Here is a 14,290-nt window from a genome sequence, read left to right as displayed (position 1 = left end):
TTGTGTAAATGCTAGATAGAGGGAAAGGTCCACTGCTAAATATCAGTTCAGTTACTGATTTCCAAACTCTGGATCTCTGAGGGACAACAAGTGAACTTGTATTTGGACACAAACCTCCTTGACATTATAGTAAGAAAACAGCAACAACCCTTATCTGACAAACAAAGTAAACGATGAGCTCACCCTCCACACGATCAGTAATGTGGAATATGTCTACCATGTCTGTGCATTAAAGGCCCAAGATGGACATCCATATAAACCAGTGAAGCTTCATGTCATTCCACTTCTCAGGTCTATGTGTGTTTGTGTTCCCACAGGAGGAAGAGAAGAACCTCGGGCTGTGACTCCAGGAACACAGACAATATCTCACTGGTAAGTGTGTGTGTGAATATGTGTGAATATGTGTGGGGTCAGCAAGCATTACTTCTGTTCTGGTCATTTCAGACAATATAGGTTCATGCTCTATGTTGGTAGTGTGCTGTTGGAGCTCAGCTGGGAGATCAAGGTGCCACCAGTACTCTCTCTTAATTGACTACATGTTAATGGCCACCAGTACTGTCTCTTAATTGACTACATGTTAATGGTGTCTCAATGACACGTCTTTTCTGTCTTTGTCTTAGGGTGATGTGGACTATGAGAACGATCCTCGGGAAGAAAACTCAGGTGACGAGCAGATGAATTCAGTTTACCAGAATCTGAACCCCAACACCACCCCACCTGATGCAGTTTACCAGAGCCTGAACCCCAACAACACCCAACCTGATGCAGTTTACCAGAACCTGAACCCCAACACCAACTAACCTGATGCCAGTTATCAGAGGGGCCTGAAACCTAGATAAGTGAGTTGACAATAAAACCTTCAGTGTGAAATCTGTTTTTGACGACATGAGCATCTATGGGCAGTGACATCACATAGAGTAAAAATATTGGTCCCCACAAGTTTATTTGACTCTGCTTTCTTTGTCCAAGACCTTTGTACTGCACACACTGCATGATTGTATGCCTAAGTTAAGATGATACAAAGTTTTACCATGTTTGAGTACAGATCAGTGAGTTGACATAAAACGTCTCAGTGGGAATCTGTTTTCTCTATGAAATCTATTGTGTGGCAAATGGCTTCTCATAGAGTAAAAATATTGGTCCAGTATTTTGAGTATGCTTTCGTTGTTCAAGATTTGTATACTGCACACTACTGCCTTGTATGATTTTAACTACTGTAAGTGATGTTAAATGGTTTAACATGTCTGAGTTCTGAATGCATTTGCTTGACTTTTGCTGTTATGTAGCTGTAGTATCCTTTCATTCACAACAAAGGCTCCTATTTTTATCTCAATCAAACATTTATAAACATTAATAGAAATGTTTATCTCTTTTTTATACCATGTTATTGCTGTAAACTTTATGCTATGTTTTCAACACTCCATATGTTACCCAAAAGTATAAGAGATGTTTTACTCTTGAATAGTTCTAGGAGAGGGTGCTGGTTTGTATGGGTCCCATGTCTCCCAGTACTGTGCTTGGATTAAGACTTTAGAATCCTAAGGGATATAATTAATTTCGAAACACTGTTAATGACTTAAGAATGTATTAATCAAGTGCCTTGGGTGTTAATGACCAGTCCGTTGTATGAATAAGGTGTTTGCTCTATGTAAATAGGAAACATTAAGCTTTTCTGTGTTTCTGTGTGTGTGTAACTTAGATTATTAGGTGCTGACGCCACTTAGTCTGCATATGTGTAAGAGCTATATGTGTAAGAGAGGGAACCTTTTTTCTCTCTGTGAGTGAGGGCAGAGGTGATAGGAAGGGTCAAACTATGCTTGTTCGACCCTGTGAACAATAGACATCCTTGCATTACAGAAAGCACAGTTGGGATGACACAAAACGCCTTTTAGTTGAGCGTGGCTATTCTGGCTGATATTAGAAAAATGCTATGGCGTCAGAGTTAAATAAATGTTTGTATGTGTATAGACCCTGTGCGATGTTTGTGAAATTGCTTCACTTTCATTGTTGTGCTGTGAGTGAGCCCGGCAAATATTGCTGAATAAATATACTGATCCACAACTTGGAGATAACTTGAGTGAAATTTCACCTAACACTAAGTAACTCTTATAGTGGTCTGTTTTCATTTTAAATTATGCTAATCCATTGTAAATCCACTACCAAATCTCAATGTAATTGAATAATACTTTATTTTTATTAACATATGCAAACCATTCTACATTTAAACACAGTGAGTGAAAAGTCAATCAGGGGTAAACAGGGCCGTTAGACTCTTCAGTTCATTTGTTGACTGATGATGGGGGAGGGGTTGTCTGTGGAGACATAGAATGTGATTCTAATGGTGTTATTATACATTGCATCCAGCAGAGGGCACTCTTTACTATGCAGGTCAGTGGAGGCTCTGTTAACTTCCCTTGCTTATCCTCAACACAATGGCTTGCTTTAGGCTACTGCTGTCTGAGGTGCACTTGAAATATTTCACTTACCATTTCAGCATTGGTGGTTAGTTTTCAGCTCATATCAAAAAAGGCCAACCAGATCATCTAAAAAGATGCAAAAACATTATCAACCAAGCTGTGGTTCACAAAGCCTTATTTAGAAAAATCCATGTTCTACAGAGTGAACCACTTAAGTTATTTTAATTTGGAATATACAATATTAGTTAAAAAAGGTTGTCATCGGCTATAAGCCAACAAACTGGTTTGTACACAAGAGTGTTACACTCTGAGACAGTGAAGCTTTCATTAAAAGTGTGCACACACAGGCACTGAGGCAAAGGACATGCAGAGTTTGTGATTACTCTCACAGAAAAAACTCCAGTCAGAGATCCATACAGACAAGGTAGCATTGACACTGAACCTTTCATCAGGCAAGATACATACAGCACAAGAAAGTTCAAATTTCGGAATCTCATAGACAGGCAATATACTTGTAGCACAAGGAAGTTCCAAGTTCGTAATCTCACAAACAGGCAAGATCCATACAGCACAAGAAAGTTCAAAGTTCGTAATCTCACAGACAGGCAAGATCCGTACAGTACTAGAAAGTTCAAAGTTCGTAATCTCACAGACAGGTTAACAGGCAAGATCCACACGGCTCATAGTTCACACAAATAGTTTTATGAGCAAATTTCCAGATTCCAAAAACAATGATCCAAACACAAGGCAAAACCCAGATCCGAGAGGCCAGAAAGAGAAACGTGATCTGTGAGCAGCTCATGGCTCATGAGACGAGATGAGACAGTGATGAGAGAATCTCACCACTGAGGTTGAATGCTGCTGCTGAGGAGTTGATGATGATCGAGTGGAGAGTGAGTGGGGGCCAGGAAGTGCAGGACAGGAAAACCATGGAGTAGAGCCAATGGGAGTGCGGCACGCACTAGACGTGTCAAAACAGGAAGTGGAGGGACAACCCGACTTAGCACCTGAAGTGAAGAACCAGACCGGACCGGGCCGGACCGAGACACAGGTTTGACTAGTAGCAAAGAGAGGTGAAGTGTAAGTAGTGCAAAGGCCCATGTTTACCTCAGTACAGGGAGGCCAAAGGTGCTCACTGTCTTTCTGGGCCAACCACAACCACAAACCACACCTGTGCTGAAAGCATTAGTCTCTCTCCGTGAAGCACACTGCAAGCTGCAAGCTGCAAGCTTTGTTTTCTTCTTTTATTATCTTTCTATTTTTAACTTTCCTCCTCTTTCTCAAGATACATAATCATTGCTTGACTTCTTTAATGGAGTAAATGCATCAGATGACAGACAGTTGTGTCTTTCTGATGTCTGAACTCACCTCACCAAGTAATTGGTGGCTGCAGAGGAATGTTTTGGCAAGTAGGCAGGAAGCTTGCATGTCAGACGCCTGTGGTTAGCCCCCTCCTTTCAGCCTTCACTTCATTATTTCACACGGTGAGTTTGCAGCAGCAACACAGAGTGAGTACGCTATTCCCCTGATTTAAACACATCTGATATATTTAAATGTAAACAGGTATAAAATCAGAGTAACGTAGTGTGTGGTTGTGTTAGTTATGTAATACTTTAAAATGGCATCAAAGTCAAATAATCAAAATGTCAAATCACAATGCTACTGTTGTAAGCAGGTGCTAAATGAAGGAAGCAAGATCATTTATACGCTTAAAGAAGGGCAGTCATGTATCGATACTGCACAGAAACACAATTTGTTTTGCTTAAAGAAGGGCATTTATGTATAGTGAACACACAGAAACACACATTTTTATGCTTAAAGAAGGACACCTGTACGACCTCTTAACCTTCTGAACTATTACTGCACATAACCAAGACGAGGTCCTGAGCTACAATATGGGTTCTGGAGAAAGCACAGTAGTTATCAGTAGGCAGCCTGTGTCTTATGCCAAGCATGACCTAACTGTCTGTCATGTGTATAACCAGTGTATACTCAAATGACATATGTGTATGTATGTATGTACAATGTTTATGGCAGCATATGTTCTATCTTTGCTATGTTTATAATCACATGAAAAGTCTAAGAAGCTAAATATGGTGGGAAGGAATTGTATCAATATTACAAACCGCAGTCCTGCAACAGCAGTATGCACACAGGACAACAGTGTCCTGCAACAGTGCCATCTGCTGGAAGACACTGGTATGAATCCCTTCGTCATCACTTTGTCCTGTTGGACAGGCTGATGCATCAATGAAGACCGAAAGACGCCCATCTAACTATGTGGTTCTCAGTCTGCTTCTGATTCAAGGTAAGCAGCTTCATAGCAGTTCAGAGGCTCGACTGTCAAAATAAGGCTTGTGACAAATCCAGAATCCAGAATTAAAGATGAAGATTTACCTTTTCAAATGCATGAAGTATTTGTTGTGTCTACTGTTATGCTATGATGTAGTACATCAAGTACACAACTGATCATTTTGTAGGTGTTGCTGAATTGGTGACATCATTTCGAAACACATCCTCACAATTTAGAGGTGAATCAGAATCAGAATCAGAATCAGATTGGGATTTATTGCCAAGTAGGTTTACACCTTAATGTGTGTTAATGTAACACAGACTTAGGGTGTGGGAGTGGGATAAGAGTCCAGGTCAGGTGGGGGTCCCGGGCCTTGTTAATAAGGCCAACTGCAGCCGGGAAGAAGCTGGTTTTGTGGCGTGAACATCATGATTAACTAATACTATTTGTATCAGTTGTGTAATTCCGTCAAAGATACATGCACAATGATAGTGTACACTGAATTGCAGGAGTTTCTGTTCAGCAGTGGAGAGTAACCCTCACCCATGACCATATCTGTGCTGTGAGAGGATCATCAGTGGTCATGTCCTGCTCTCTCACTCCCCCTGCTGGTCTCACAGTCACTAAAGTCTACTGGGTGACTAATCTCCAGGGTGGAGGAGAGCCCGCCGATCTGTCTGAGAACCCAGAGTTAAAAGGTCGAGTGCTGTACAGTGCCGATATTGAGAATAACTGTACACTGACCCTGAGAGAGGTCAAACAATCAGATGCGGGAGAGTATCACCCAAGGATTCTTACTGATGACCAGAGGGAAAAATGGTTGGGAAAACCTGGACTTTGTTTGTCAGTCACAGGTAAAGTCCTGTAACGTCTACTGTGAAATAGTGTATTTCTCATCGAAATGTGTTCCTGTAATTCCAAATGCTCTGTTTTTTTCCCAGACCTCTTTGTTTGGATTCCCAGTCCAGTGACTGAAGGCAGTGAGGTGAAGCTGAGCTGCATCCACACCTGCTCTTCACATAGCAAACCTACAGTGATGTGGAAAAAGAATAGAGAAGAGTTACTCGGTAAACAAACAGACAACTCTGAGCTTCTGCTCCAGAGAGTCAGTATGGAGGATGAGGGCCACTATTCCTGTGTACTGAAGGGTTATGAGGCACATCCATCACCACCAGTGAAGCTTAATGTCATGTGTGAGTAGCCTACACAATGAGATACAAAGGAAAGGAAATGTGCCCAGTACAGAATACATGAATAGTCTGTGATATATGTATGTAATAAATCATTACATATCATGACGTACTGTATATAGGAGAAGGGATATGGAGATAATTTGTGCTTGTTTGTATGTTATTTCAAGTCTCTCCAAAGAAAACATCAGTCTCAGTCAGACCTGATGTGATAACAAAGGGCAGTTCAGTGACTCTGACCTGCAGCAGTGATGCCAACCCACCAGTGGAGATCTACACCTGGTTTAAGGTGGGTGAGTCCACTCCAGTAGGATCAGGACAGCAGTACAGCATCACTAACATCAGCTCTGAGGATGAAGGACTGTACTTCTGTGAGGCCAGGAATGAATATGGAGCTGAAAACTCAAATTTGATGTCTGTCAAAATTGAAGGTAGGAGCATCCTCCAGGAAGAATTGTTCTCTCTGTGTCTCATTCACACACACATACACACACACACACACACACACACACACACACACACACACACACACACACACACACACGCACACAGACACACACACACACAGACACACACACACACACACACACACACACATAATTCAACTGGCATATCAATTACAGTTGAATATATTCAATTTGGCATTCTTTCAGAAAAGCAAATCTATGCAGCATTTGCCATTTTTGGAGTCTTTATTCTTGGAGTCGTGAGTTTATCTTGCGCCATACATAAGATGAGGTGTGTAAAGATTTTTAAATCTTCAGTCAAAAATGTATTCAGCCAGTCAGAGGCACATTCTCAGCCATTCAATTAATATGTTTTATTTTTCCTCTATGTGTTGATTCATGTGTGTTAGAGGGAGCAATGACAATGAAGAGGTGAGTGGATGCTTCATACAGTATACAGTGGGGAAAATAAGTATTTGAACCCCTGCCGATTTCGCAAGTTTGGCCAAAGAAATGTGAAGAAATTTGGCCAAAGAAATGTGTGATCTATAATTGTAATAGTATGTGTATTTTAACAGTGAGAAACAGAATATCAACAAAAAAGAAAGAAAACTGCATTTTATAACATTTATGACTTAATTTGCATTTGATGCAGAAAATAAGTATTTGAACCCCTAGCAAAACATGACTTAGTACTTGGTAGAATAACCCTTGTTGGCAAGCACAGACGTCAGACTTTTCTTGTAGTTGGTCACCAGGTTTACACACATCTCAGGAGGGATTTTGGTCCACTCCTCTTTGCAGATCCTATCTTAATCCTTAAGGTTGCGTTTTCAATGGGAGGGAATGAGGGAATGAGGTTCAAGCCCAATATTCCATGTTACATGGCCCCATCCATAGTCCCCTCGATGCAGTGGAGTCGTCCTGTACCCTTGGCAGAGAAACAGCCCCAAAGCATTATGTTTCCACCTCCATGCTTGACGGTGGGGATGGTGTTCTTGGGGTCATATTCAGCATTCTTCCCCCTCCAAACGCGGCAAGTCGAGTTGATGCCAAAGAGCTTGATCCTGTCTCCCAATCCTCCTTAGAATCATTCAAGTGTTCATTGGCAAACTTCAGACGGCCCTGTACATGTGCTTCCTTGAGCAGGGGGACCTTGAGAGTGCTGCAGTACTTCAAACCATTAAGGCGTAGTGTGTTGCCAATGGTTTTCTTGGTGACTGTGGTCCCAGCTGCCTTGAGATCATTCACAAGCTCCCCCTGTGTAGTTCTGGGGTTATTCTGCACCTTTCGGATGATCACCGATACCGCACTAAGGGATATCTTGCATAGAGCCCAGACCTAGAGCGATTGACAGTTGTTTGGTGTTGCTTCCATTTACGAATAATCGCACCAATAGTTGTCTGCTTCTCACCAAGCTGCTTGCCGATGGTTTTGTAACCCACTCCAGCCTTGTGCAGGTCTACAATCTTATCTCTGACGTCCTTGGTCAACTCTTTGGTCTTGCCCATGGTGGTGAGGTTGAAGGTGTGAAGTATGATTCTTTGGACAGGTTTCTTTTATACACATCACCAGTTGAGATCAGGTGTACCTTGTTAGGCCTAATGAGGACTAATCTGTGTGCTTCTTGGGCACATAACTGGTCATTGGGAGCCAGAATTATTGCTGTTTGCTTGGGGATTCAAATACTTATTTTCTGCATCAAATACAAATAAAGTCATAAATGTTATAAAATGCAGTTTTCTGGATTTTTTTGTTGATATTCTATTTCTCACTGTTAAAATACACCTACCATTACAATTATAGATCACACATTTCTTTGCAAGTGGCCAAACTTGCGAAATCGGCAGGGGTTCAAATACTTATTTTCCCCACTGTATATCATTCACCATCACATATAAAGACAAATAGTTAACATTAGTCCTCAGGGTAAGAGGGATGTGTATTTGTGTTCTTCCAGAGTTCTGGGGGAAGCAGAGCTGTTGGTGCCCGCGGTGCGGATGCTGGTGAGGAGGATGCTGGCCAGGACTGCACTACCCAGTATGCTACTGTCAATCAGCTCAGACCTGCTCACAGGTGAGTCTCCAGTCTACCTGGACACAGACACCCTGACTATCCAGCCTGAGATACAGAGTGATCAGGGGGAACTGATCTTTTGGAACTCTTATTACACCCTGATATATATTTATATTTATACATATGAAATTATAGAGGGGAAAAACTGCTTTGGTTCTAGCACTTTGCTAACTGTAGACAGACAGCATAATTGTTCTTTATCATCTAAACTGAAGTTGATTTTATTCTTCCTTCAGCCCTTCTGTCCAACCAGCGGAACACTCTGAGATCTACAGCTGCGTTGAGCAGTTTTAACTTGAGTTGTGGCTTTACATAGAAAGGTTTTCACAGGCAGGTAACAGTTTTAACTTGAGTTGTGGCTTTACAAAGAAAGGTTTTCACAGGCAGGTAATCAATGGGAACACCATCGTGTAACAATGTTTTATCTCTGCCAAATATCACTGTTGACATCACATCTTTTGTTGTCAGTCTTTTATCGCTCCAAATGTATCTTCAGATTATAGTTATTAAAAGGAAAAGATGTTAAATTCCTTGTGCTAGTGGTCGGGGACTTCCAACAGTGGCCAAACCTCTTGCAAGTAGTCATACCTAACAATCTGCCCTAAGTATTATAACACAACAACCACAAAACTAATATTTAACAGCACTCAACAACAACAACAAAGACCACAACAACAACAAAGACGGCATCGTGATCATTTCACTGGTGCTGTCAAATGGACACCTTCCTCCGTCAGTGTTTCATTGAGTTTGGCCTTAAGGCCTGTTGTACCACACAGACCTCCCCGGTGATGAAGGGTGTCACTAACCACACTGGCCTCATTAAGGCCTGCTCAGTCATGCCTGTTCTGTGTGGACTGTTCTGAACACCACCTGACACACACCAGCCAATCCAAATGCCATGCAGCATTGCACACCAATGGGTATGTCATAAGGGGTGTCTGGTGGGCACCTCCCTTTATCTTTGATTGGCTGAAAAAGCCCCCCCCCCCCCCCCTTCTGCAGTGAACTGCTCATTCACACACACACACACACACACACACACTCTCACACACACTCTCTTGCTCTGTCTCGCTCTTTTTTTCTCTCACACACACACAGTATCTCTCGCTCTCTCCCTCTCCCTCTGTATCTCTCTCCCTCTGTCTCTCTCTCTCTCACATACACACTCTCCCTCTCTCTCTCTCCGTTTCTCTCTCATGACTCATTAAATGCCCTCTAGTGGCTACTAGCTATAACTGAGGAAAAGGAGTGCATTACTTGTAAAACAAAAACAATAAAAGATAAATAAATAAAACTTCTTTACAGACAAAGAACACAATCATGATGGCACTGCTTCAACCCAGTGAGTCTGTTCAGAGTTCATTAGCATGAAACCTGTTGTGTAGCAGAGAGAGGAGAGGCTGGTGCAGAGCACAGGCACATGCAGTAAGGCAAAGGCCTCACATCTTTCTGGGTCAACCACAAACCATAGCCATGCCGAACACCTCAGGTCTGCTCACAACCTTAAAAAGAAAAAAAAGAGGAGGACAGAAAGTCATCCATCTGAACATGACAGTTACAAATCTGTATTATTTTAGTGTTTGTTCTTTTTGTTCTTTTTTATGTTAGTTTCTATGTGAGGTCTCTCTCTCTGTGTTTTGTATGACTTTGTTTTGGTTCATTGATTAAATATATTATCAAATGGGGTGGATTTGTTTTTTGTCTGTGTGTGTGTGTGTGTGTATGTTTGTGTGTGAGTGTGTGTCTGTGTGTGTGTGTCTGTGTGTGTGTGTGTGTGTGTGTGTGTGTGTGTGTGTGTGTGTGTGTGCGTGTGTGTGTGTGTGTGTTTGTGTGTTTGTGTGTGTGTGAGTGTGTGTCTGTGTGTGTGTGTGTGCTTGGCTCAACCCACCTAATGTGTGGCTGCAAATGTCAATGTTTAGTCAGAGCTGCTAGGGCTGCCATGCAGGCATGTCATGATTGTGGTGGGTGGTGCATCGACATACGCCTCCTCATTAGACCGTGTGTGAGCTTGCATGTTATCAAGTTGTGGTAAGCCCTGCATCAACACACGTTGCCTCATTACACACTCAGTGAGCTTGCAGGCAGCAGCATGTGGTGAGTAGTGCTATTCCCTTTGTGTAGATAAACCTTTCAACATATTCAGATGGGGTAGAAAAAGTGATGTGTCTGTATATGCTGTTATCGTTATAACAATAACAACTGTCCTGGATTGATCACTGTTTATCGGTTATATACGTCTATAAAATATATAAAATATTAATTTATATATTTTGGCATTTGTGCGATTACTTTTTCCAGTTGGTGACAGTGTGCACGTTACGCACCCATGGAAATGACTTACTTCATGCTAACGCTGTACCATACTGCTAGAGTACTGTTATACGTTCAGTTTAAACACTACTGGATTCATAACTGCTGGTCGTCTTACGATTCAAGTCATTTTTTGTTACAAAAATGGTGATCTGTAATAAAAAAGTGTCTTGAAAGTGGTCACATTAAATTTACGGTGATAATAATTATATATTAATATAACTAACTCTTTTGCATCTTCTGAAAAACTAAGAGAAGGTATTGTGCCACTGTAAGATGAGATGTTGGAGATGCGTGCATACGTTAGCAGCACTCTGCTCTCCTTCCTGTCATGCCCACCAGTATACTGTACCACGACCTAATTCTCGTCCGTGTGGTTAAAAGAGACGCTATATACCTACATAGCAATGCACTGAGCACGGTTGTGTGTGGAAACTTGTGCTGTGTCCTGTGTTTCTTTGGTTTAGTTTAAAAAAGACAAATGTTGGGGGGTAATTCATTTTATAAACAGAATATGATTATTTTATTATCATTATTTGTTTGTTCGTTTTAAGACTTTCTGTAGCAAACTGGTGTGTAGCCTATAGGCTGTGCTTTATAGTATAAAGTCTAAATGTCAAATCAAGGTTTAGGGAATTAAAAGATAATGTGATCAATATTCTGTTCCACATTGCATAACTTGATATCATATCACAGAACCAGGCTTTTGCACACAGGTTACAGGGTGTGGGTTACTGTTGTGTGCACTGATTATCATCATCTGGGGGAAACATCAGCTAGTGGAAAGTAGCACACTTCAGTTCTATTGTTTTCTTCTTTGTCCTGCCATGTATGGAGGTGGTACAACATTCACCATTTACGTCTGTTTGTTTCCTTTTTGTTGTTGTTTTCTGTGGGCTCATGACAAAATGATAATAGATTTGTATGTCTATAATATGTCTATTGGACATGACATATGCAGGTTCTTGTTTTACTGTATTGTGTAGGTTGCTGTGTGAATGATGGTTTACAGTCTACTGTGTGTTCATGTGGTTTTCTGGGTGGCCATGATCAAAGGTAAACACTGTCATACTATTTTACACTACATAAAAGAGTCCAGAAAATGTACATCTGGAAAAAGAGAAATTTAGGCAGTAATGACTTATTAGCAGTTTTTTTTATACTCACTGCACCAATTCAGGCTGTTTCACCAACTATAAGCAGTCTGTTAACACTTTGAGTGAGAAATGCACTATGATGCAAAACAATGAACACAGAGAGGATTTGCAGCATTCTGGTCACACTTGCGCTTTGAATCACAGGCGTTTCTGGTCGGGGGTGGAGTGTGAGTACTCGTCCCCATATCTGTGCTGTGAGAGGATCATCAGTGGTCATGCCCTGCACTTTCACTCATCCTCCTGGTCTCAAAGTCACTAAAGTCTTCTGGATGATCAAGCCAGAGCCAAATAAGGAGCCCAGTGATATGTCAAACAACACAGAGTTCAAAGGTCGAGTGCTGTACAGTGCTGATATTGAGAATAACTGTAAACTGACCCTGAGAGAGGTCAAACAATCAGATGCGGGAGAGTATCACCCAAGGATTCTTACTGATGACCAGAAAGAAAAATGGTTGGGAAAACCTGGACTTTGTTTGTCAGTCACAGGTAAAGTCCTGTAATGTCTACTGTGAAATAGTATATTTCTCATCGAAATGTGTTCCTGTAATTCCAAATGCTCTGTTTATCTTCCCAGACCTCTCTGTTTGGATTCCCAGTCCAGTGACTGAAGGCAGTGCGGTGAAGCTGAGCTGCAGACACACCTGCTCTTCACCTAGCAAACCTACAGTGATATGGAAAAAGAATGGAGTAGAGTTACCTGGTGAACAAACAGACAACTCTGAGCTTCTGCTCCAGAGAGTCAGTATGGAGGATGAGGCACATCCATCTACACCAGTGAAGCTTAATGTCATGTGTGAGTACTAAAGTAGCCTAAATGAAAAGGACATGTTTGCTGTACAGATCACACGAATACATTTGCAAACCCATTTTAATTTATTAGAGAAATTGTATCTGCTGTTTCTTTTCAAGTTGCACCAAAGAACACATCAGTTTCTCTCAGCCCATCTCACACTGTCCCTGTGGGAGATACAGTGACTCTGACCTGCAGCAGTGATTCCAACCCACCAGTGGAGATCTACACCTGGTTTAAGGTGAATGAGTCCACTCCAGTAGGATCAGGACAGCAGTACACCATCACTAACATCAGCTCTGAGGATGGAGGACAGTACCACTGTGAGGCCAGGAATGAACATGGAGCTGAGAAATCTACCGCTGTTTCAATAACAATAACAACCATCACATTTAAAGGTATGGGGAAATGGTCAAAGTTTCTGGTAGATGTCTTTGTCACTGGATGTGTATCCCACACGTATTGCCATGTGTCTTTTTGTTTGTTTGTTTGTTTGTTTGTTTGTTTGTTGTCTCATTGTTTTTCATTTGCAGTCCCTAAAAACCATGCAGCATTTTCCATCATTGGAGTCATTGTGGTTGGAATAGTGTGTTTCTCATGCACAATCCACAGGATGAGGTGGGTGCCGAACTTCAGTGAATTAAACCTGAAGCCCATAAACCAACCTGTCAATCAAAGCAATCAAAATGATATCAAATACATATTTCCCGTCCCTGACATGTTGCGTTCTTTCCTCTAGGAAGATATCTGATCAGGAGGTCAGTGGAGTTGTTCACATACTCAAAGCCAGTGGATTTATGTATGACTGTCATAGGATCACAATCTATTCTCAATTGCAGATGTTTGTCCCTGGCCACAGCATAGCTGCCGGTCCCCCCAGTGCTGAGACTGCAGGAGGAGCAGAGGATGATGAGTACTCCACCATCCAGCCCCACGGCTCCAGAGAGACTGCAGGAGGAGCAGAGGATGATGTTCAGTACTCCACCATCCAGCCCAAGCGCTCCAGAGAGACTGCAGGAGGAGTAGAGGATGATGTTCAGTACTCCACCCTCCAGCCCCACGGCTCCAGAGAGACTGCAGGAGGAGCAGAGGATGATGTTCAGTACTCCACCATCCAGCCTCATGGCTCCAGAGAGACTGCAGGAGGAGCAGAGGATGATGTTCAGTACTCCACCATCCAGCTTCACGGCTACAGAGAGACTGAAGGCACTCAGGAGGAGGAGGAAGCCCATTATGCCACTATTTACCCCATCAGGCCCGGGCGACGGTAAGTCCCTCTTGTACCTGAACTTCCAGCATGATGACACTTTAGTTCCTGGATTGTCTGACTGTTGGTCCAAGTGAGGTGATTGAACAGTGGTCACTCTCTTGTAGGCTGTGTTTTGCTCAAATGAGAGTTTCCGCACCATGCATGTGAGAGTTGGGCCCAACTTGGTCGACGTTTGTTTAAAGTTAGGTTAGGTGACTGTTATTTGTTTACAGTTGAGTGCTTCTCTGCAGTGGAGAGCTGAATGGTCCAAACTGCTTTGGTTCTAGTACTGTTCTAACTGTATACAGACCGGGTAATTGTTGTTTATCGTCTAAGCTGATTGGTTCTTTGCGGTCTAA

This window comes from Clupea harengus, chromosome 24 (genome assembly GCF_900700415.2).
Source record: "Clupea harengus chromosome 24, Ch_v2.0.2, whole genome shotgun sequence".
Lineage (NCBI taxonomy): Eukaryota > Metazoa > Chordata > Actinopteri > Clupeiformes > Clupeidae > Clupea > Clupea harengus.
Note: the sequence above shows the minus strand (reverse complement) of the source record.